We start from the raw sequence: 26,259 nt of genomic DNA on the forward strand, positions 1-26,259 counted from the left end.
ACAGCAACATGTTTATGTTTACATAGATAAGCAGTTTCTTTGGTCGGCAACTGCGTTGGTTTTTTTTTCTGTTAGTACTTAAGGTATCGTATGTGCGAAAAAAAAAACCAATTTTTTCTTTTCTTCTGCTACACAAACCACAGTTGTAAACTGAAATTTTTAATCATGGGAGTGTGTGACCCACATAGTTTATAACTAAACTTTACCTTTGTTCTACCAACCAAAGAAATTTTAATCTAAAAATCATTACATATTTCAATTCAACACATTCGCATTTCAGAAAAAAATGCATTTATTTATCATATCTAAGTAATATATGAGTTTTTCATTCGTTACGTTGCCGCTGTGACGTAATGCCTACTCTCAAGTCTCAGAGGAAGAGAGGAAATCGAAAAAACCGAACTTAATCGAGCGACTGTAGTGTCTTAGAATACAATTGACTTGTCTCGATATTTGCTGTCGTTAGAAACCCTATCGACGGATCTCGACATCGAGATGACTCAATGGATGGAACGATATACTTAGAATACGCCCCCCGCTTTGTCGTTGGTTCATTCAAGATACATATAAGCTTCTTTCAGCAGGCAGAGCCAGTAAGTTGGTAGTTCTTCCTGACATGAGCAAAGAGTATGTGACCTTACTATCAGTTAAATTTTCCCGCGCTACATCACCAACCACAGATATGTTGGCAATGCTGTCGTGGGCTGTGGTTTTAACGACTGCTTCAACCAAGCAGTAACTTGGCTTACTTGTTACCGGTGCTAGTACTCAAGTTACTACAACTAGGCCGTGTCCGAGTTCAAGTTTACAATTGTGCATTTGCAACCTTGCGTACATATTTTAACAAAAAAAAATTGGAAAAACATTAACTGAAATTTGTAATTTTATCACGTCATTAGTGTCGCACGAATTTACAGCCATTTACTTTATGATTCTACCTTTGTTTCGTAGTTACGATCGGTATGTATGTGCATGCATTTATTGAAAAATCCTTATATATACTACACATTTTTAAGTATTTTTTATTTGATTCAATTCATTAATACCAGTAAAACGTATCGTGAAAATAAATTTACGGGTTTTTAAATTTCTTAAATATTTCATCAAATATAATCTACAATATAATTTTTTTCATTTACAAGTACGCGAGAAGTAAATAGATTCGTTTACTTGCATACTTCACTTCCAGTTGGTGCAGTCCTTGTGATGTCACTTCAAATACGTATATTCTTGAGGCGAGTTCGGTATCGGCCTAATCGGTCTACTGACAGGTGTGAGTACTACTTATGTTTCAGTCTGCATCAGCTCAGACAGGCGGCGAAGTGGCTCTGTTTCAGTCTGCATCACCTTAGACAGGCCGTGTAGTGGCTCGGTTTCAGTCTGCATTAGCTCAGACAGGTACTGCAGTGGCTCTGTTTCAGTCTGCATCAGTTCAGACTGGCGGCGCAGTGGCTCTGTTTCAGTCTGCCCTATAACTGATATAAATAAAAACAAAGCAAGTAAAGTTACATAGTCAATAATTATTTGACATTTGTATGCTATTACTAAAAAAATAAACTGTACTTTTTATATTTATCATTATAAATTGCAATTTTTTGCTTAAATTTTTCGTACCGGTGTCAAATTGTGATAGTTGAGAAGATTTAAATAGAAATAATTCACTTTATGAGCACATGCGTGCTAGTGTTAATATTTACTTTTTCTCCGTCTCTCGCTCTACTTTCCACACCCACGACATTCTCGGCGCCTGCCACGCCTGGGTGCAGAGTAGTGATGGGTCGAAACAGTTCGTTTTAGAGAGTCGTTCACGTGCGCTCACTCTCGACAGGGAGTCGTTCGTTTGAGTCATTCAAAAGAGTCATATCGTTCATGAGCGGATCGTCTGTCGGTAGTTGTAGATTACGCTCGCGAGCGAGTCGGAGCGCGTCACTTCATTCAGGAGCTAGTCCGGGATATTCATTTCGTTCAGTTGCGAGTCGTGAGTTGTCATTTCATTCACGAGCGAGTCGGGGTCGCAAAAAGTCGCGAGCAGCAAACAGTCTTTCTTTGTGGCCAAACATTTTGAACACGGGAGTGAGTATAAATACATAATAATAAGATTAACTTTATTTATTTGATCTTTAATATACTTAAAGTGTTTAATGTTTCCATGAATTATTTTGACGTTATTTAATCATGGCACCCAGAAATCAAAAAACTAGTCAAATTTGGGACTATTTTTCAGAAGTTAATAACAGTGATGGAAAAGCAAAATGTAATTTCTGTTCAAAAGTGATTTCGTACAAAGGTGGAAGTACATTTAATCTCACACGCCATGTGCGAACCATACATCCCACAATTTCACTGTCCTTGAAACGTCAGCTACCTGCAGATATCTCAAGATTTGAAGAGGATAAACCAAATGATCCAGAACCTTCTGTATCCAGTAGGCCTGCAGAAGAAACTTCAAATACTCAACGAAACACAGTCCCTTCTAGTGAAGCACAGTCAGTAGAAACAGTGTTACACACAGGTCGGAAAAGTGTGAGTACAATTTCTTCATACTTTCATAAGCCATTGTCAAATAGGAAAAATAGAGACATTGATAACAGTCTTACAGAATTGATTGTTAAAGATTACCTGCCTTACAGAATAGTAGAAAGCCCAGCTTTCAGAAAATATTCGCAAAATTTAAACAGTGGATACCAACTTCCTACTCGAAAGACTGTTTCCACTGTTTTAGTGCCTCAAATGTACGAACAAACGAAAGTAAAAGTTAGGCTTGCTCTAGAGGCTGCTGATGCAGTTACAATTACGACAGATGGTTGGACATCAGTAAAAAATGAAAGTTACATATCAGTAACAGCACACTATATTAACAAAGATATGGAACTACATTCCTGTCTTCTTGAATGTTTTAATTATGACGACAAGCACACTGCTGTAAATGTAGCAGAGGAATTAAGGCGAGTGACACATGAGTGGGGCATCGACAGAAAAGTTGTTGCAGTTGTTAGTGACAATGCAGCTAACATGGTGGCAGCTGTTAACCTTACCGGCTGGACACACATATCTTGTTTTGCCCACAACCTGAACTTGATTGTTCAGCATGGACTTGATGGGACTAAAACCAAGATACTACTTACCAAAGTCAAGAGTATCGTGGCATTTTTCAAACGAAGCCCTCAAGCTTGTGCAAAATTGAAATCCATGCAAGAGCAATTAGGTGAGCCATGTCTGAAGCTAAAGCAAGAGGTCGTCACTAGATGGAATTCTACTTACGACATGCTTCAAAGAATTGTTGATGTCAAAGATGCCCTAGCTTCAACTACAGCCATTAACTACCCAGACCTTCCAGTTATTACGAACGAAGATGTGAGCAATATTCAAAATGTATGTAAATTATTGAAAGTGTTTAAGGACTGCACAGAAGAAATTAGCTCTGAAAAACAAGTCACTGCTTCAAAAATAATTTTGTTTGTTAAAGCACTGAAGACATGGTGTGCTAGACGTAATTCCGAACTCGACGAAAATGTTCCCGCCAAGGAAATTGCAGAGAGATTGCTAGAAGGCATCAACAAACGCTTCAAAGCTGTTGAAGAAAACAGTGTGTTTGCAGAAGCTACGATGTTGGATCCGCGATTCAAGGCCCGTGGTTTTTCCGATGTGAATTCTTCGGAAAAAATTAAACAGACTCTAATTTCGCACTGCGTGAAATTCGGATCTAAATCTAATCCAACCATAACACATGAGGTGCAAAATGCTACTCAATACCAGGGGTCTTCGATTTGGGAAGAGTTCGATGAAAGTGTAAAAAAATTGCTGAGCAATCCCAATCGAAAAGTTGCAGGGATAGTTGAAGTCGATAAATTCCTACAGGAACCATTGTTGCCAAGAAATGGAAACCCGCTCACTTGGTGGTTTGAAAGGCGTGAAGTTTATCCAACACTATTCCAACTAGCCAAAAAACGTCTTTGTGTAGTTGCGACCTCAGTTCCATGCGAACGAGTTTTTTCTAAAGCTGGCCAAATTATCACAGATAGAAGAAGTAGGCTTTCAGGAAAATCTGTTTCACAAATATTATTTCTGAATGAAAATTTGTAAAGTACTTTGTGGACAATATTTAAAATGCGCCTTATTATAATGACTTGTTGAAATATGGATATTTAATCGGTGTTTACCAAATAATTGCAGTTATCGCAAACATTCATTATGGACCAAGAAACAATTCCCGAGTACATTATTATTTCAGTAATTTTAACTTCGAACTGTTATGCATCGATCTCAACAAAAAGGATTACTCCTATGTGTAAGAAGAATCTGAATCTTATTCAACGTGTGTCGGCTTTTGAAAGTGCAGCAGGAGTCAGTGTTAATTAGCATCTCAACTAGTACATAGGCCTAAGTGTTCCGTTTTGAAAGTCGAAATATACACTTGCTGCAGTCAACATAAGGTAATCATTTTCGCTTAAATTCATGTAGCTATTAATTTAATTTAAATGCGTAATTTACCATCTCACCTAATTTTATTTTTAAATTAATTATGTTCAAAATTTCTGTGCAGCTATAGGATATATGTAAAATTTTATATGTTTTTTTAATCCAAGATATCACAAAATTATTTCAAGACGTTACATTGCTTTTTTACCGAGTAGTCGAATCAATTTTTAAAACAATTTTCACAATTTTTAGCTAATTTTTAAGTCAATAAACCCAATATTACACAATATGTGATGTGGCATGTTGTAAGGTTTTTTCTTTACAATATTTTTCCACGATAAAAGAAACCTGCACTCTTTTCGTATTGTTTCTCTCTAGGATTTAAAAAATAGAATGCTGTGCTGTGTGATTTAAAGCAGATACCACGCTCCAACGTTATGAATCTGTTACCAAAGATGTGTCTTTGTAGAAAACACGCGATAATGAAATTCTATAAGCCTACAAACTAGCGGTCTTATCTGCTACCCGCCAACTTCTCTTGTCTCATTTTTCATCCAAACAAGCCAAGGTTATCACACCTACGAGATATCTGCTTCATTCTCACATTTCGTCGAGCGAGCCAAAGTCATTCAACCATTCCTTTCTGTGTATCATTCGTGAATATAGCCTGCCGATTCTTACCTTTAATATCGTTCGCGAATGATATGCTCTTTTTTGAAGAGCGACTCGCGAGTCGCTCACATAAACGAGTCGTTCAGTATAAACGACTCGTTCGCGAACGACCCATCACTAGTGCAGAGACTGCAGAAGGCACAGCCCATGCGAACACAGCCCGTAGGTTTAGTTGCTTACTGTCTCTACGAAATATATTTTCTTTGCAGTGCCCTTCTGGCACTTAAGACCATTTTTTAATTTATGTTTTATTGTGATTACAGACTTTTTATGAACAAATATTCTAAAAGTGAGAGTTTTAAGCTAATTCACGTGTGGTACCAAGCTGTGGCAATTCGGAACATAAACTTCTAATGAGAGACGACGCTATTAGTCAGGCAAAAATATTTAGTTAAATATGTATTTTGTCTGACATTTTACACCCAGCGGATAAGCAACAGCATATATCTGACAACAAAATTAGCCACAAAACTCACCCATAAGTGTCCTTGATAAAAATAATGGCGTGACATGGTGGGTCATAGCCGTCGAATAGAAAGGTCCAAGCCTGGGTAGTTTACGACTTTAAAGTAGAAGGATTGAAGAGTTTTTTAATTTTATTATCACGTTCTTCAAATAAGAGATGTGCATTAGTTGTAGTTCTATGCCAATTAGAACCGAGAGGTCATAGCGGGACTTGTTTGGGCATGAGTACCCAGCACAGTTTCTGGACAGTATCAGGCGTGCTGTTGCCGGACTACTGCTTTCCAGCGACCCGAGGCGTGTACGGCATGTCAGGCTTAAAAAACAGATTTTTAAGTTAATTGTGTGAATGATCTCCTGGAAAATGTGATTTATTATGTCAGTCCTAGCCTGTACTGAAAAGCATGATATCAAGTGGTATACAACCTTCGATTAACCGTTTGTATGTAGCCAATGGCGGATCCAGAATTTTGGTTTGGGAGGGGCTTGACCCAGCTGAGGCTAGGCTTTATCGAGGCAAACACTAAAACAATAGTGGACCCAGATGCTTTAGGAGGGGGCTTGAGCCCCTTAGCCCCCCCTCTGGATCCGCTACTGTATGTAGCCTTCGTCTTCAAACTCTTTAATTTTTGTTTATCATTCATAAATCAATACAAAATATAGATTTATGGAAAATATAGTTTTTATTGATTCAATGAATGAAACATAAAATTAAGTAGTTTCTGAACGAAGGCTTCATACGAACGGTTAATCAATAACTGTATATCTAGGGACTGAAAATATTCGCGGTACAGTGAGCCTGTAGGATAGTCCACAGTCCCCTCCATGCTCGGGTTCATTGTCTGACAAGCGAGACGTCGTAACTGGGTTGCCTCTGATTCGAAGCTTCTTCGCTATTGTTTGCCAACATCTGAGGCAACCTGAGGGTTTTTAGCTTATCGCAAAATGAATCCACGAATTTTTCTGTCTCTGCCTATTTTGTATGCACTTTTTATGAAACTCTTTGCATGTCTTGACACGTTTTGTAGTGGAATACAATATGTGTGACTTTCTGCATGAACCGAGATAGTGAATTTAGTCTCCGTGATGATTCTTTAGAACGCAGAGTTTGTGCCAAGAGCACTTGAGGAGACTGGACGCCGCCTGTGCTCAGGAATGCCAGTGTTGCCGCGCGGTGTACTCGAACCCGCGACGCCACGTGGGCGTGAGGTGGGCGAGCATCCTGTTGGCGGCCGAGCGGGCTTCTCGTAGGCTCTCAGTGGCAGGTGGCAACACCCAGCCAATCACCGCGCCAATCGGCATCCCGATTAAATGGTCACTTTCCGTTGTGTCCTACGTGCCCTTCTCGGGTTTTTTTATATGTTAGTGTAATTACTATTTCGACTCCTTGCTGTGTAATCTACTTTTAGGCACACGTTGTTTTTATTTGTCCTGTGGGTTTTCATTAGCTTTTCTTGTTTTTTTTCTTCTCAACTAATTAAGTAACGTTAAATGTCCATTCAAATTCGCACAGTAGCCTGTAAGCAATTGTTCATAAATTTACAATTGCAATTTATGTGCTTAGTAATAATCTAATTACTTCCAAGTTGACAACGTTGAAGTAATATTTTAAAAAAACAAAAAAAACAAATGTTTAAATTAAAAATACACAATTACTCAAGTTATTGCAAGTGATTATTTATTACTTACAAATTAAACGTTATTTTTTTTTCAGCTTTATAGTAAAAATATAAGTAATGATAGTGGTGTATAATTATTATCATCGTATCTTTGGATCCTTTTGATATAAAACGCACGTTTTGTTGTCTGTCTGCATTTACTGTGATTGTTGAAACTGGCTCGTCGTTGCTAGTCCACGGTTTTTGTCCGTGCTGTTATTATTTTTTCGTGAATAAATTACTTCCACGGAATTCTTGTGCTCTCTGATATTTAAGTTTGAATGTGTTCGTTTATGCTGTCGTCGTTATGTTGTTCATAATACCTGTTTAGGTTCATTTGTTTGACATCAGTTGATTTAGGCATTTTTTCTGTGGATTAATTTTTTATTTATTTTGCATTTATGAATATTTCCCATGACAAACAGTGCAAAACTGCAACGGTGTATTTCCAAGAAATTGTATGAAATAATTCTTATATGAGTTTCCCATGGTTAGGCTGCGTCTAGGGGCATGCATGTTTCGCTGCGCATCGTCTGTGTTTCGTGATTGGGTGATTTTCTTTCAGATACATGTCGCTGTCAGAACAGCATCAATTACAAGTAATTTAGTGCAGAAGCAATAAGCGTCCTGAGTGGCTCGGTCAAATAAGGCGACGACTTATCTCGCGGACGGCCGCCAATCACAAGGAAGATACCGCTGCTGCGAGCATGCCATGTTGCAGTCTAATAGGCGGGGACTGTTAAAATTCGTGGGTTCAATGACCGCCAAGATGAACTCCACAATCCTATGCATACTTGGGCAAACGTCTGATTATTGGCTGCTGACTTGTGAGGTCTCAACTGGGTAACTTGTAATTTATACTTCTTTGATTGATGTTTTCTAAATGGCCAAAAGTCCTCCGGTTTAATAGTGAACCAATAGCAGAAGCAGTACAAATGTATAATTATTTGAATTTTGGCATACCACGAATTGAATCCGCGAATTCTTCCGGTGTCCTATAATGGGCGTTGAGATGCCTGCCCCTAGACTATCTTATGTTCTTGACTCTTATTGGCGGGATGAGCTCGTTCCCCAGTCAGCTCGGCCAACAAGATAGCACGGAACTTCGGTGATTCGCTTACAACATGATTACTACATATAAAAACATTTCCAACCACCAACCGCTCTTCAAGATGACTGCAACAGCGTGCCGAAACGTCGGGTACGCCATCTCATTTCCAGGTCGCGCCTCGACTCTCGGTGTCTGGCTACAAGAGCCTGTAGTCAGGGGTGAGGTGGGGTGATAAGAGCGACGCTGGTTGGTGCTTCAAGCACAGTATCGCCTCTAAGCGCAAGGCTGTGGACTATCGCGCAGTCTTCTCGTCGTGCTTGGGACAACTATGAGATTTGAGCGGTGACCGTAACATGACACGGCGGACAAATGATGATAGAGGCGTAATGTTTGTGTGCTTTCAAGAAACTGTACCGGTTGTTTCATGATGTTTTAAAAAAGTAATTCTGAAAAAACGCGTTCTAGCCATTTCAAATAGCTAAAAATACAGTTTTAAAACAAAAATCTGGAAACAGAACTATTCATCCGCCCGATTTTCGTAAGCTGTACCCGCTCTGATATCTTGAGCAGAGTTCATATCGCGTGGTTCTATCTAAAGCTGTGTAACTAAATGTTACACTGCTCAACGTACAGTGTTTGTTTTGCAACTATTATTTTCTAAAAGTACAGAATATTTTTTCTGTGTACATGCTATTTTAACTTCTAGTATCAGGGGGAAAGAGTCCAACGAAATTGCAAAACACAATTTGTTGTAAAAACAATAGTTTAATCAGTTCCGGAAACTTTAATGTGTAACATATTACCGGTAATTTTTTTAATTAAAAAGTATCTATAAAAGATTATAATTCTTATAGTTAATTTAATTGGGGTTTTGGAAATACATAGGTATATTTTGTTTTGCTCCACCTTATTACTATTTATTAATGCCATATTACTAAAATACAAAGGCCATAGTAAAGTAAATATGTTTAGACACTTAATATTAGACGCCTTAAGATTAGGTTTCACAAGCCATGTTGATTTTTATTATAGTCATTACTATTAGTCAAGTATATTTCTCTGTACGTGTAACTGTCTAGTGCAAATTCATTTACATTATAAAATGTCGTTTGCAAGGATCTGTTTGAAATAAATTGAATGGAGAGAGCGCTAGGCTAGCTGTGATGTTGGCCAAGACTCAATTTTATTGTTTTTTGAAAAATTGAAAAAGAAGATAAGTTACTTAAAACAAAGTTGTAATTTTGGTCATTATAAGTCAGAGAAATGTCTGGGAAATTTTATTCCAGATTTGTGCGGACACCTGTTTTCGAAATGGGGAACAATCGAAATATTGAGTAGTTTTTAAATACAACGTTCTCTACGCCAAGTGCGTATCGCTGACTTGGCCAAGGTCGCCGTATTGGACGGCTCGCAGAGCGACTGTTGCCTGTCCTACATTTCACCGGTTGTGAAAAGTTTGTTAGTTTGGTTTTAATTTTATTTAGTAACTACTTTATGACGAAGTTGAGGCTTTTAGCCTTCTCCTACACTTATCCCTTTGGTAAACTACACTAAATCACGAAATCACAATACGAAACTTAAGTTACCCAACTTAACCCCTTAACATATATATTATGGCTAGATATATATGTCTAAAAAAAAAAACAATTTTTAAATTTGGTTTTTTGCTGTAATCTATTGTTTTTAATATGCAAATAAACGTACCACATGTAAAACATACGTTTTTACATTTTTTACAAAATTATGTAATTTAATTGCACACTGTTTTACTAACCCGAGTATACTCGTCATTGTTGAAATATATGTAAATACATTATAAATAATTATGGAATATAATTAAATAGATAAATATTTATATAAAAAAACCATTTAACACAAATTGGGAGTTATTATAACAACATTAGTAATGTTCAGCATGGTTAGAATTATTTCTTAAAAGTAGTTATCTGAAAATCACATTTATGCAGCAATATATTTTACCTATTCAATATGCAAATGGACATACCACACAAAATACATTAAAATTTCACGTTTATCACACCATCATGTCATTTTGAATGGACACTGGTTTACTAACCCGTGTATACTCGCCAGTGCTAATATTCACTAAGATTACTAAAAATATTTATAACATTAGCCAGATATAGTATAAGCTTACATAGAAACCAATGAAATAACTTTTGCAACGTACCATATTTCTTTTACAAAATTACATCTACTTTTATAAAATTGCCTGAATAACATGAAAAACAAAATATGTACATATGATATGTAAATGTTGTCAGTCCGAATAGATCTTCGTATAAAAATTTACCTCACAAGGTTTGTACAGTATACACTAATTGCAATAGCTGAACATTCACAAATACACAAAAAATCATTGTAATGTTAAGGATGTAGTCAATCTTTACAAAAAACAAAGTTTTTATGTGAGACATTCAGTTTTTTTTCACAGCACAATACATTAAATAATGCTTATTTGAATACAGTAGCTGAATATGTCACGAGTCTGTATTGACATTTGTGAAGTTATTCTTGAATGCATTTCACTCTGACTGTAAACCTAACTAATTTCTGCCTAAATGTCTGCTGTTGTATGATAAACTCTGAAGCACGGCACTACACACAGTGGCACACCACAGTCTTCACACATGAACCGTGTTTCACGCCGTGCATCTGTCACTCTGCTGCACATTGCACACTGGCGTGTAGGATTGCTTTTTTTGTCAGTTGGCGGGATCGTAGCTGGAAAGTGACGTTCAGTCATTCTCAGTGGATTCGTTGATTTTCCAGGCCTACCTCGTCCTGGCGACATTGTTGGCTTGTGAAACTGTTCAATGAAATTATGACAACAGCCTCTCTGTACTCCAAATGTGACTGCTTCCCTCCCAACTTCGAATATAACAAAAATGAATTCCATATTGCTAGGTCCACCAAATGGAAAAAAATCTTCTTATAGTATTTTTTCCCCCTCTTCCTGGGTACTGCATAGTCTGTTGTGCGCTGGTCAACAATGTCCACACCTCCCATTGTACTGTTGTAATCTAACACAACTTGTGGTTTATGTGCTGTTGTCCATATAATGTAACACTTTTCATTTCAGAATTGTGGATTGTAGACAACATTGTGACTGGTTTTTTGTCCATCCACTTCAATGCCAATAGTTTCCCTCTTTGGAAAGCCATGACACTGCCTTTCGGCAATTTTCTTGTCGTTTTCACAGTCCCATAAGAATCGGTTCGATGTGATAGCAACATTTCTGATAGCTGTGGTGAGGTATAAAAATTGTCAGTAATGACACAATAACCTTTCCCAAGAAGAGGTTTCACTAATTACATAACTACTTGTGACGACATTGGAAAGCCTTTGTATTCATTATCAAAATTGGTTCCTCGTCCGGTGTAAATTACGAAGGAATATACATATCCACTTGACGATTCACATAACATGATTGACTTTATTCCGAACCGCGCCCTTTTGAGAGGTAAGTACTGTTTCCAACCTAGACGCTCTTTATATAACATAAGGCGCTCATCTACTGTGACATCTTTTTCTGGAGTGTAAAGTTCAGAAAATTTATTTTGCAAATGAATATATATAGGCCATATTTTGTCCAGTTTAGGGTTTGGATGGGTGGCTGCATTATATGACTCAGTATCCACAAAATGAAGAAACTGTTTCAGCTGAACAAATCTGCGAAATGGCATGGTTTTCCTAAAAAATGGTGTGTCAAATATTGGGTTCTTAGCCCAGTACATTGTAGGTTTTTTGACTATGCTTTGAGCCACAACTAGTGCAAGAAAAACATAGATTTCCTCTTTGTTTGTTGGTTTCCATTTTGTTTGAGGATGTGTTTGAATGTACTGTGATGCAAAACGGTTTGTTTCTGTAGCTATGAGTTCAGCCAAATCATTATCAAAAAATAAGAGAAAATAAAGAAGAAAATTATCGTCAACATTTACATTGACGCCTGGTTTACCTGTAAATGGGTATCTTGGAGGAGAGATAGTTGGCAAACTACAGTTTATCTCACACCACATTCTGCCAGATATCTCTTCACTACCTGATTCTTCTGAGCTTGAAATGTCATTATAATTGTCGCTACTATCAGATCCCGATTTATCAAGATCACTCACGTCGCTTCCTTCACTGTCGGAATCACTCATTTTGAACAATTTCTATTATTCACATTACAGTAATGTTGACACCTCAGCTAAAATATACAAACATTGGCGGGAACATCATAAATTCATAATAGTACTATTAGAGACATCTAATGTACAATTGTTCAAACACAAACGGCGAACGCGTGTAAGTAGGCTACCGTGATGGATCGAATCTGCCCTGATATCTAGTGGGTAAAATAAAACTACTGGAAGTCTGTTTCAAAGGCTGAAAATACCTACCGCGACATCTAGCGAGAGCTCATGTAACTCATTCGAGAAAACTCGAAATAATGTAATCAGACGCACGTTTTTGTTAGTCAGACGAGTAAACTCGGGTTAATAATTACGTGCCAAATGTAAAAAAAACTAATATATTCGGGATAATATGTTAAGGGGTTAATAACTAAAGTCAGACATTATTAACTTCTAAAAAACATAAATAAACATAGGTAATAAACATTAAGAAAAAAATGTAATAGGTACAATATTTAAAATGACTGTTTTGAGTGCGAATGCATACGATTTGAAACATACTCAAAGTTTCAAGACGTGATCACAGCCTAATAGTTCGATGAATACATCAGGTATCTCCGGCATTTATTTCCGTTTCCTGCTCTGATTTGCGGGGGATGAGCGGTATTGACCAGGAGAATGAGAAGGCACGTACTGTGTTGTTGACGGACGACGCACTGCGCGCTACCAGCTGTGATCTCGGTGGTGACCATGGAGGTTGGAACAGCGGGCGAGCGGACCGTCACGTCACAGCCGGGTGAATCCAGCGCCGCCGCATGTTTTCAACAAGGCCTCGCGCTGCGCGGGCTTTCATTCAGCCGGCCCGCCGATCATGGCCGCCGCCAGGCGCTCCATTCATAAAAACGCGGCGAGGCGATGTTGCCGCGTTCCGCCGTGAGATGGCAGCAGCGTGGGCCGCCCACCCCTCCCCTCCCCTCCGGCCTCTCGGCGGTCGCGTCCGGCGCACCCGGTCAGTCGGCGGAGAGACCCTGAGCGAGTGGGGTCTGCGGTCGGTTGGCTCGCGACCCATGCGCGGCGCGCGGAAGTGCGGTTGTCGCGGAGACGTTGCGCGCGTGTGAGTGCGGGTTCGTCGGCGATGAGTTCGCACGGCGCCGCCTCCCACCGGCGAAGACGCGGGGTGTACATTGACCGCAGGACGGATCGCTTCCGCTCCAAGTAAGTGTCGGTGCTGTGTCCTGCGAGTGTCTGCAGCGCTAGCGGAGAGGGCAGGAAGTCGCCGAGGGGGGAGGGGCAGGGGCGTGCGCGCTCCTTGAATGAAAGGAGTCGCGCTGTGCGCAGAGACTCGCAAAGCAGCCTTCAGCGGGGCTCCAATTACCCGCTTCAAGGCCACACGCCGGCCGCCGCCTAACGAACTCGCTGAATGAACCGCGCGCGCCCGTTCTCCCCCCTCCTCTCCCTCCTTCTCCTCCCTTACACCCCGGGGTTTCCGGTCGGCTGTGCGCGCTCTAGTAGCCCCTGCGGTCCGCCTTTATTTTTAACTGCGGCCGGACAGTCGAGGCAAACATGGCCGTCCCGCCATGACCCCGCGGAGACTGCGTCGTCTGTGAACATCTAGTCGGTTGTCAACAACCTATTAGAAATTAGTTACAACTTTCAGTTATGTATTATCGTGGGGCTCACAACCACAACTGAGGACACTCTAATAATTGCAAATTAACTAGATAGTGGTCTTCTTACTAACGAATTCGTAACACAGGTAATGCCGGAAACAGAAAATACATAAAAATATAAAACAAATAAATGATTTATTCTGTTAGAGCAGATTTCAATGTTTCTCCTTATAGTTTGTCTAACCTGTATTTTGTATAATGTCAGTAAACACGTACACGACAGGAAAGCGGTATAGACAATTTCAAAACCTGGCGTGAGGGTTGTCCATTTGCCAAACGTTCGGAAAGGAGTCTCCTACGATGCAGTTGTAGTTCTGCCGTGGCTGTAATTGTTTGTAGTGTATTCTCCATCACGCCGACTTGTCGCCAACCTTGTGCTGACATCCACTCATCGGCAGGCACTTCAGTCGGTTTCGCTTCTGAATCTCTATCAAAGCCTTGAGTTCGAAAAAAAATACCAGAGGTGTTTACCACGAAAATGTTTTCGGTCTAGGTAGGTTACGGAACATTGTAATTTAATCATACCAAATACCCTGACTTTTTGTCCGTTCTTTTTTTCCGTTAGAAAAAAATATATTTTTTTAACAGGACATAACGTATTTGCTGACTAATGTAATACGTTCTGCAATAAATCAACTGCATTTCCTTTTGTTCATTAGCAGCCACGCAAGCTGGATGGCTATGATTGGTGTACTGACAGTACATGTATCTGAAAATAAACCCAGCCAACCACGAAACACAGGCGATGCTACACAGTTTTTAACACATAGTCTGGAAATCGTTTCGCAAAAAAAAAAAAAAAATACAGGGTCCAACCCCAGTTGTTTGCAAATGAAGGCGAGTGCTAGGATGGAGCGTATAGTCTGCGTGCTGTGCGGTCGTGAGACCCGCCAAGTCGCGGACATCGCGCGTGATTGTGGATCTCGTAGGTCGTGTCACTTCATGACTACTTCTGTGCTAACACTGCGCGCATGCTTCCCGTGGCATTTCAATGTTTTTATTTCGTTTGAAATCGGTTATGCTCTTTTTTTTTTTTTTGCCACAATGAGAGAATTGTAACTTTTAAAAAATATATTGATGGGACTTTCGCAGCGAGACGGTGACGGAAGGTGTGGCTAAGCAGTTTTGGCCGCGGTCCGCCGCTAGGAGCGCTGCTGCCTCGCTCCAGTTCGCTTGCGAGAACTCGCCACTTGTAACTAACTGTCTGGTACTACTTGCAGAGAACCTGGGAACGACAGCCCTGCTCCTTCAGATGATATTTTGTCACGCTGGTAACGGTTCGAAAATAATTCAAATACAGAGCGCGTCTGAATTCGACCGACAAACTTCGGCGGCAGGTTCACTACGACAAAATAAGTTTAAAAACCTCTATACGACTTATGGTCTAATGAACTTGAAGATTAAGATGTACAAAAATTTTACTGTAAATAATAAATTAATTATTTGAGATTGAACACTTAAGATCTGGATTATGTTTGATTGTATTATGTTTTACAACCACCACGAATTTTGTCGCTGTAGCAAAATTATTTCATAGAAGTAATTGGTAGTAACGCCTTCATTTCCCATATATAACTAAGTACTCCTAATTATTTCGAGTTTTCTGGTCACCCGATTCCCACCGAGACGATTCGGTGACTCCCGGCGGGGCTGGTTTACACTGGCCAGTAGTTCAGTGAGTGGCGAGTGAGAGCACGGGGCTGGTTTATACTAGCCAGTAGTTCAGTGAGTGGCGAGTGAGAGCACGGGGCTGGTTTATACTAGCCAGTAGTTCAGTGAGTGGCGAGTGAGAGCACGGGGCTGGTTTATACTAGCCAGTAGTTCAGTGAGTGGCGAGTGAGAGCACGGGGCTGGTTTATACTAGCCAGTAGTTCAGTGAGTGGCGAGTGAGAGCACGGGGCTGGTTTATACTAGCCAGTAGTTCAGTGAGTGGCGAGTGAGAGCACGGGGCTGGTTTATACTAGCCAGTAGTTCAGTGAGTGGCGAGTGAGAGCACGGGGCTGGTTTATACTAGCCAGTAGTTCAGTGAGTGGCGAGTGAGAGCACGGGGCTGGTTTATACTAGCCAGTAGTTCAGTGAGTGGCGAGTGAGAGCACGGGGCTGGTTTATACTAGCCAGTAGTTCAGTGAGTGGCGAGTGAGAGCACGGGGCTGGTTTATACTAGCCAGTAGTTCAGTGAGTGGCGAGTGAGAGCACGGGGCTGGTTTATACTAGCCAGTAGTTCAGTGAGTGGCGAGTGAGAGCACGGGGCTGGTTTATACTAGCCAGTAGTTCAGTGAGTGGCGAGTGAGAGCACGGGGCTGGTTTATACTAGCCAGTAGTTCAGTGAGTGGCGAGTGAGAGCACGGGGCTGGTTTATACTAGCCAGTAGTTCAGTGAGTGGCGAGTGAGAGCACGGGGCTGGTTTATACTAGCCAGTAGTTCAGTGAGTGGCGAGTGAGAGCACGGGGCTGGTTTATACTAGCCAGTAGTTCAGTGAGTGGCGAGTGAGAGCACGGGGCTGGTTTATACTAGCCAGTAGTTCAGTGAGTGGCGAGTGAGAGCACGGGGCTGGTTTATACTAGCCAGTAGTTCAGTGAGTGGCGTGTGAGAGCACGGGGCTGGTTTATACTAGCCAGTAGTTCAGTGAGTGGCGAGTGAGAGCACGGGGCTGGTTTATACTAGCCAGTAGTTCAGTGAGTGGCGAGTGAGAGCACGGGGCTGGTTTATACTAGCCAGTAGTTCAGTGAGTGGCGAGTGAGAGCACGGGGCTGGTTTATACTAGCCAGTAGTTCAGTGAGTGGCGAGTGAGAGCACGGGGCTGGTTTATACTAGCCAGTAGTTCAGTGAGTGGCGAGTGAGAGCACGGGGCTGGTTTATACTAGCCAGTAGTTCAGTGAGTGGCGAGTGAGAGCACGGGGCTGGTTTATACTAGCCAGTAGTTCAGTGAGTGGCGAGTGAGAGCACGGGGCTGGTTTATACTAGCCAGTAGTTCAGTGAGTGGCGAGTGAGAGCACGGGGCTGGTTTTTACTAGCCAGTAGTTCAGTGAGTGGCGAGTGAGAGCACGGGGCTGGTTTATACTAGCCAGTAGTTCAGTGAGTGGCGAGTGAGAGCACGGGGCTGGTTTATACTAGCCAGTAGTTCAGTGAGTGGCGTGTGAGAGCACGGGGCTGGTTTATACTAGCCAGTAGTTCAGTGAGTGGCGAGTGAGAGCACGGGGCTGGTTTATACTAGCCAGTAGTTCAGTGAGTGGCGAGTGAGAGCACGGGGCTGGTTTATACTAGCCAGTAGTTCAGTGAGTGGCGAGTGAGAGCACGGGGCTGGTTTATACTAGCCAGTAGTTCAGTGAGTGGCGAGTGAGAGCACGGGGCTGGTTTATACTAGCCAGTAGTTCAGTGAGTGGCGAGTGAGAGCACGGGGCTGGTTTATACTAGCCAGTAGTTCAGTGAGTGGCGAGTGAGAGCACGGGGCTGGTTTATACTAGCCAGTAGTTCAGTGAGTGGCGAGTGAGAGCACGGGGCTGGTTTATACTAGCCAGTAGTTCAGTGAGTGGCGAGTGAGAGCACGGGGCTGGTTTTTACTAGCCAGTAGTTCAGTGAGTGGCGAGTGAGAGCACGGGGCTGGTTTATACTAGCCAGTAGTTCAGTGAGTGGCGAGTGAGAGCACGGGGCTGGTTTATACTAGCCAGTAGTTCAGTGAGTGGCGTGTGAGAGCACGGGGCTGGTTTATACTAGCCAGTAGTTCAGTGAGTGGCGAGTGAGAGCACGGGGCTGGTTTATACTAGCCAGTAGTTCAGTGAGTGGCGAGTGAGAGCACGGGGCTGGTTTATACTAGCCAGTAGTTCAGTGAGTGGCGAGTGAGAGCACGGGGCTGGTTTATACTAGCCAGTAGTTCAGTGAGTGGCGAGTGAGAGCACGGGGCTGGTTTATACTAGCCAGTAGTTCAGTGAGTGGCGAGTGAGAGCACGGGGCTGGTTTATACTAGCCAGTAGTTCAGTGAGTGGCGAGTGAGAGCACGGGGCTGGTTTATACTAGCCAGTAGTTCAGTGAGTGGCGAGTGAGTGTTAGCACGAGGCAATGAGTGAATTGAGTAGATGTTAGTGTCCGGCTGTGAATATATTGATCGTGATCCCGAGAAGGATCAATGAAGCCGTTACAGTTGTAGCGGAGTTCGTCTTGGAAGAGGCGAAAGAATATATTAGGATAAATAGTAACAAGGAATCAGTTCGGGAATGCATCCGTAGAAGAATATCATGGAGCCTCCAGTAGGTTTTTAAGAGAAGTCGCAGGTGAAGACTCATTGTTCGAAGATATGTCCAAAAACTTACATCAAGTCAAGATTGTTTTAATTTATCATTAGAAATAGTACCCTGCTGTCCTCATTGCCCATTTAATTTCTGCGATTGCAGCTGCCCTTGCTTATTTGTTTTTATAAACACCAGATCTCACATTGTATGAGTAAAGGGTGACAAATGTGAGCGTGGCTTAGTTACTCCAGCGAGCCATGACGCCGAAGAAAGAAGTCTATTAAGAATTCTGCTTAAACATCGTTCATACATTTCAAGTCGTAGAGGGCTCGTGGTGAGAGTTGGGGTAGGAAGCTACTGGACGTCCACTGTTGATCTTACTGGATCTATCGCACTCGCCGTTTGACTAAACAACTCGACTAAAGTTCTGTTCATATGCGGTGAAAGTACTCAATTACTCGCCTACTGAAAACCAGCCTTAAGCCTCAGTTCATTCGCCATAAAAAAATGTTTAGTTGTGTGTTGCACGTGTCTGTAAATTTAAGTTCGTTATAAGGGACTTCATTACCTGTTTACCTTTTTTATTATTGTAGACATGAGCGTTACTTGTGTAATTGTGTTGAAGCGGGCGAAGGCATGTGTGTCAAGTCGTGCCTTATTTGTGACAATACTCGTCAATAGCAGGCAGTACATTTTACGGTACGTTAACAGCTGTGTTGCTGCAGAACAGTGGTATGTTACTGCAGACTGCTTGTCCGAGTCGCGGGCTAGAAGCCAGGTACCAGGTCTGTGTACCAGCTCACCTGGAGTCAGTCCTAACAAACCATGGGTCAAGTGTTTGTAAATTATTATTACTAGGAGTTTTTTTTTTTAGTTGAAAGGTGTACTTAAACGTCTGCACCTGTGATTGTGCATTACTTTCTTGCCAGACGAGACAGATCAGCTTCGAAAGATACGTTGCAAGTTGACTACATAAGTACATAAACAAAAGAAATGCTGCTGTGGCCGTGTTCAGATTGCCCTTATCGCCACTGCGATGCAGGAAGGTTTCCCGCCGTGCTTCGTGACGCAGTACTCACTGAGTGCTAGTCTAGTGTCACGCGTCGCGTTATAGCTCTCCCGCGCGACCGTCACCAGTTTATGGGCGCGTTTGTTGTAGTTCGCATGCTGTCTCTAAAAATAAAAAATAATGTAGGCATATCTATTTTAGCTTCAGCATTTTTGAGGAAAATCACGTGTTGGAGCATTATTGACTTATTTACTCATGATATTTGTGTTTTAAAAAAGATTGTTATAAAAAATTTTACCCTATTTTTTCATGAAAATAATTATGAAGATTTTCAAGTCCTTACTTGAAATACTCGGAATAGGCAGGATTATCATTAGTGATTATTCATATGTTAGATTTCAACGCTTTTATGGTGATTTTCGTTTGTCCTACGCTTTTTTTTTACTAATGAAGCACTGATCAGTAACAAAACCTTGAGAATTAGTATCTAATGTAAGTAATCTCCTCGGAAAAGGTAGGACTACGCGTGGCAGTAGTGGCTGTTGCCTCGCATGCAGTAGAGTTGCTGACCGCGCTTCTGGCAGCGAGCCAGCACGGCCCGGCAAGTAGGGCGCGATTGTAGGCAACCCAGTTCTGATTGGCAGAGGCTTCTCGACGACTGCCTGACGGTGCGCGACAGCTCATGGTTAGCGACGTCGCGGTGTTTTTCTCGAAGCAACCCGTCGCAGAGACTACACTTCCCAGGTGTAGCGCGTTAAGCTGTGTTTACAGAGAGTTGCTATCATGAACAAGTTGGGTGTCTTCCTTGTGTTTATTTTGCATATATTAGGTGTAATTAATTTGTTTCTTGTCCTTGGGTAGGAGGCCGGAAATTCATAGGGGGACCATTCAGGACGCGTTTGCTTCCGCACTGAGTGGCTGTGATTGGTATCCTGACTGTAAACATGTGCCTCAAATAAAACCCAGTAACCACAAACTTACGACAGTGCTGTACAGTTCGAACACACAGCTGGTGACACAGTTACTTTGCGGGTCAGTACTCACCTTGTCTGTACATAAAGAATGTTCATTGGTCGATTAGCGATTTACACGTGAAAGGGTACAGACCTATCCTTGTTTATAACTCACTGAGCGCAGAAGTCGTCATCAGCGTGAAGCAAGTACTTGTCCGAGGAATGATGCTGCTATATCTTATTACAACGGTTTCCAGACAATTGAAACAAGGAACTTATCTTGGTATATTTCACATTCTCTTGTCACCACATTACGCAACTAGAACATTCCGACCCGAACGACTTGCCAACTGCGCAGAAAACTGACAGAGTGCTGTCGGTGGAGTACGAGACGCACCAACTATCGCACTAAACTTCGGGTTGCAGTTGTGTTTCACCAGTTAACAGGGACAGAAACAAAAAGTAATCATATGAAAATGTAATAACTCAGCACGGTCGTCTTAAGTAGATGTAACACTTAGCAGCGTCTTATTTCATATTCAGCTACTTGAAACATGGCCTATTTATAGACCCCTCGACCGGGAAAGTTTCCGTTATGTCAGCCAGTATGGCTAAGACGTTAAAAATGAATGAAATATTTTGACAACGAAGTAGGTATGTAGAAACAGTGACAGTACATATTTTTAACCACATTAAATTAATATTACTTAAATGATCCAGAAGTAGGACAAAGTCTCACGTAAAATTAAAGAATGGTCTTCTGGGTGCCAAACACCCTTACAATAAGGCCAGGAAAAATTCACGGATTTATTTAGTGAAGGTATAAAATTGATTCCTTTTAATCGTCGTGTTGTTTCTACGGTTGGGCCACAGCTTGTCTCGAGGACTGTGAGCAAATGAGAAACACTCAGTCGAAGAAGTACCGCATAACGGGTACTTTGGTTGCAACTTCTCACAAATCAGCAGCCAATATTTGTCCGAGTTTGTAGAAGACCCTGGAGTCCATGCTATAAGTCAAAGAACTCATGAACATCTCGGAAAGGGTACCATAAAATCCGAGTGTTAATAATAAACTAGCTGTGGAAACACTAATTGCACTTCCAGTTAGTGATCATGGCGCCATTGGTCAGGCAACACTTAAATTATGAACATTTGGAAGACTTTTAACGAATGGATAACATACAACTTATAGGTATATGGCAGCTTCAAGTTATGCGATGATTGTACAACTTGGCTCGGTTGATCACTATTCAGACGCTTATTCATCCCAAATACGTTGTATGTTCGTTGCAACAAACCACTTGGCTTCTAAGTCGAGCCACATGCGCGCCTGGTCGAGCCATCTTGAAGGGCTGTCGATATCTGAAGATGGCTGCGGCAAGGCGCGCCGCGACCCAGAAGCCAACAAGCAGTCAGTGGCGCTGGCTACGGAACCAGCCGCGAGTGGGGGCGAGCCCCGGCCGGAAGTTGGTGGGTGACTGCAGTGACGCGGGCAAGATGGCGGGCCTGTGCGGTCCCCGGGTCGGGCGAGTGGGAAGCTAGCTGGCTGCTGGCGCCCACGCGGCCTCGCCGTCGTGGGCGAGCCGCTACCGCCCGTCCCGAAAACATGCGCCCTCCCGTGCCGACAGCCCGCTCCCAACAACACCGCTTCTTTCAATACACAGCGCATTTACTTTCAATCCTCAAAAATTAATACCAATTTTACAATTATAGTAAATTTAGGGAACAATAAAATACTCTAGTCTTCCATCACTCAGATTGTCAAATCAGTCCTTTTTTTAGATGGTGTTTTATTGCGTAGTCATAAACACTATAAAATGGCGTATTCATGGTTCGGTTTTAACTAGGCCAACTATGGGGAGTGATGGAGGCTGGTTAGTTCTTATTTCTTAGAGAAAACTGCAAAAAAATACATGTTTTTTTTTAAAAATAGATTAATTTGAATTTTTAGTCAGAAAAAAAATGTTTCTGTGTACATCATATTTAACCAATTCAGTTACATTTTGTCATTTCATCAAACATAATTTATTTTATTTTGTCTTTAGCTATTTTTTAATGTTATGTATAATAATTTTAAGTTATAATTATAACTTTAATGAATGATTATGTTACTAACCGAAGTACCCGGAGTTGCTCGGGCTAAACACATCATAATATAAGTAACAGCACTACCGAGTTTCAAGTCTGAAGGACTTACTCTTAAAAAACGGTAAATTTTTATTTCAAAGTCCCATTGATTGAACAATCTCGGTGCATCAATCTTCATCTTCATTTTTTGGGAAGGCAGGTAACCTCTAGGCAAGACGTGACAGACTCATCAAACGATAGCGCGTTACAAATTCAAGGCAATGCCATGTATTGACGAAGTTCTAAACTAAACTCACTATTTGTGTTACTATGACCTACCTCCAATGATTTTATATTATAAAACTGAATTTACCCTTTTTTTTTTTTTACTCCCTTAGAGTGGGAATTTCATGATTATATGTAGTCAATGTCACTCTGGCCCATAAACAGTCTAAATGCAAAAAAAAATCACGTCTATCCGTAGCTCTTTCTGCGTGAAAGGACAAATAGACACACTTTTGCATTTATAATATTAGTAGGGATGATATATAGAATTACATATTTATTTAATATCCATTGAGTATGTCAACTAGAATGTACACCATGACCCAGACGTTCAGTGTTTGATAAACGTCATGTATCATTGAGTCTGTGGACGAAAAGACTGAAAGTTTTTTATTCCTGCAAGTCTGGACCATGGCTATGCCGAATAATCGAACTTAAATATATAATTAACGGGAATACGAAAGAAAATAATATATATCACGGAATTAACTGCACTGCAGTGTAAACCGACAGTAAGGATAACCTCCGGCAGCGCAGTGCTGCGACCTGGTGGCCAAGGCGAACAGCGGGACATACACCCGAAATAAATCTGAACGCGACAGGCTATTGGTGCCGGATTATCGATTGGTGCCGAACCGAAAGGTAGCGTTTTTAAGACCTTTCACTGTGGCTGTTATGCAGAAAACACAACCCGAACTACTTATACTTATCATTTGTTGTCATTACTGAATAATAAATTCAACTATCAGAATACTGCACCAGGGATCTAAGCCCACTGTGAGGTTGGTTTCGATGTGACAGGTTTTTACGTCGCTCGTACAACCAAGAGCCTGAGATCTTCCTGCAACACATGAAGCTGTAGTAAGACCCCCACTATCCGGTTGCATCTTCAGAAACAACCACGTGGTCTAAAAACTCTTCAAGATGTCCGAGTGGTGTCTGCTCACGAAAAACATTCAGTAATACGCTGAGGGCGAATGAGTAGTTCTTTTCCGTATTTCGTTTTAAACTGTATTTCTAGAAGAGTGAAAATGGCTAAAATGCATGTTTTCAGAGTAATTATTACGTATAAAACATCCCGGACAGATTCTTCACACCTTTAACTTCATTTCTCTTCGTGGTTACCTCTCAAATCTCTCAGTTGGCCTATGCGCGCCAGTTTAGAGCCTTGCGCTTAGAGGCGTCACCGCGCTAGAAGCACCAACGAGCGTGGACCTTATCACACCCGCCTTACAAACGCACTGCGACAGTCGCTCCAGCGCTCGCTCATGGCTGAGTCATGCCAAGTGCGGGGATCGAACCTGTGACCCTCGCATGAGCTTCTCGCGTTGACGACAACCCTCTCCCCTCCTCCACACCTCCTCCCTTCCCCTCAACCCGGGCAAGGAACACTGAGCGAGGTACACTGTAAAAGTATTTTGTCAATTGAACCGAAATAATCGTGTAAAATCGCAAGTACAATTACGTGCAAAACAGCTGCATCACTACAAAAGTAGTGCTCGCAGTAATACTGAGTTCGAATTCTTACCCGGGCATTTATGCTTTGTGTTGCCCCAGTACCTGCCTGAAGAGCTTTCCAGTATTAACTGTGCACATTAATAAGCATAATAAAACAAAATTAAGTCAAATTATTGTATATTTGATTATATTTTCCATTGTTTAATAAATCTGTGCTTGAATTAAACATAAATCAAAATTTAAAATCCAGCGCCTGTTTTCGTAAATGTATTTCATATATGCAAAAATAACCGCCGAAATTTGTGGTACAAATTTACGTCATCTTTCTTGTAGTATTACAAACTATTTCTTGGGAATTACTGGTTTTCAAAACAATCTTTTGTTAAAATACAAACAAAAATGTTGTGTGTATCGCAACGCTGTAACGTTAGACTCATATTCGGAAGCACTTGGGTTCGAGTATTGGTTCTGCCATCCCGTTTGCAGTCTTCCATGTTTCCCCGAGATCACTCCAGGGAAGTGCTGGGGCGGACACTCACTGCATGCCTCCCTGGCCGGCGGTGTATGGCGTCTGCGGCGGCCCTTAACACCTCAGCATTTTCCCCGAGTGAGCCCGAGTGACCCCGATTGATTTTTTTTTTTTTTTTTTTCCTAACCTAACTAAAACTAAGTGTATTTTGGAGGGGTCCGGGTTAGGGAGGGACCTAGGTGCGTCTCAGGCCGAAGCCTATACGCCTAGTCATGCTGGGATTAGCCATGCAAGGAGAGGGTCGCATGCATCATGTGCTAGGAGGGGATTGGCCAGCCATGGCAGCGATTGGCGCCATGACTAACTCCCCTCACTCTTAAATCTAGACTATAACTAGAGATAGGTTGGGCCCAGGTAAAACCTGCATAGACACAGGGAAAACCCTGGGCACATTCATGCGGGATGCAAATTGGCATGCATTACGTGTAGGAGTTTACAGGAGACAGAGGATGGTCTGGATGAAGTGTTGGACAGAGTAGAAAAGAGTCTACCATGCGGGGGTTGGGAACTTGGACTCGTAGTCCGCTTTGCTTTTTATCCAGGACTGGATTTAGTGACCAGGGACGCAAGCGCCCCTGGTGGTGAGTGGTTGCACTGACCACTCACTCCGCCGCCAGTCAGCACCTAAAAAACTAAGAAACTAAAACAGAAAAAAGATAAATGACTTACAAACTAGGCATTTCGTTACGAAATATGCAAACACCCAACTCAGGGATGGACGTGCAGTGCTTAAGATAAAACTAAAATAAGAACTAAAAATATATATATATTTTTTTTAATTTTTTTTTATTTTTTATTTTTTTAGATTTTTTATTATTATTTTAGAAATATATATTTTTGATGACTATTACTTAGTATCTAGGGCTTATTACTAATTTACAAATCTCTAATATCTACTACTATACTACTAGTTAAATATAGAGGAACTGTCGGTGTATAAAGTTACAGGTGAATTAAGTCAAGACCTATTCGCATTCTGGCATGGTTGCAAGCTTGTAATTCAAAATCCCATGTCTTTCAGAAACACAACCGGCACTGGAGGTGAAGCCTGCCAGGCGGGCCATGCCCATCGTACATAGGGAGTCAGCCCTAACACAACAGGCAGTGAACTCCCGGGAGCCGAACCTACACCTGCGTGCTTCGGACCATTTTGAATTAGCAAATTATTCGTTAATGTCTATAATTTAAGTTTCAACTCGCGGGAGACTGATTGGCCGATCGCTCAGCCAGCCACAGCACACTACGGAGGTCTGTGAGCCAAGATTGAATTTGGCATTTTATATTTTCCATGCAACTCTGGATCTTGTTCGCCCAGTGATGAAATATATGGGTTTCTGCTTATGGCACATTTATCATAGAATTTTTGCGCAGTTCGGAAATAATAATGTTTTAAAAGTTCGAGTTTGAGCTCTCTGTGCATAGCCCTTACGGGGCAATACACAGGCGCATCTGTCGCAATACGAATACTCTTATTCTGAATTCTCTGTAGCTTGATTAAGTGAGATTCCGCTGCTGTTGCCCACACCGGCGCTGCATACGTGATTATTGGTTTTATTAGTGCGTTATAAATTATAATTCCGTTTTTAACAGAGCTACCTAAACGTCTGCTCATGACGGGGTAGAGGGTCATGAGCCTAGTGAAAGCTGTTTTTCTTTTCGCC

The 26,259-nt window shown here is 41.6% G+C and overlaps 1 protein-coding gene across 2 annotated transcripts in view; it reads left to right on the forward strand.

Annotated features, from left to right (window-relative positions):
- Positions 1–26,259, forward strand: part of LOC134531107 (protein sprouty) — a 143,030-nt gene that overhangs the window by 106,905 nt on the left and 9,866 nt on the right. Inside the window, exon 1 of one of the 2 annotated variants that reach the window (XM_063366658.1) lies at positions 13,427–13,616. The exons of the other annotated variant lie outside the window; for it this stretch is intronic. The gene's annotated coding sequence lies outside the window, so the exon portion shown is untranslated. Of the gene's footprint in view, positions 1–13,426; positions 13,617–26,259 lie in introns of those variants that run through there. 2 annotated transcript variants of the gene reach the window in all.

The sequence above is a fragment of the Bacillus rossius genome, chromosome 3 (assembly GCF_032445375.1).
Source record: "Bacillus rossius redtenbacheri isolate Brsri chromosome 3, Brsri_v3, whole genome shotgun sequence".
In the NCBI taxonomy this organism is placed as follows: Eukaryota; Metazoa; Arthropoda; class Insecta; order Phasmatodea; family Bacillidae; genus Bacillus; species Bacillus rossius.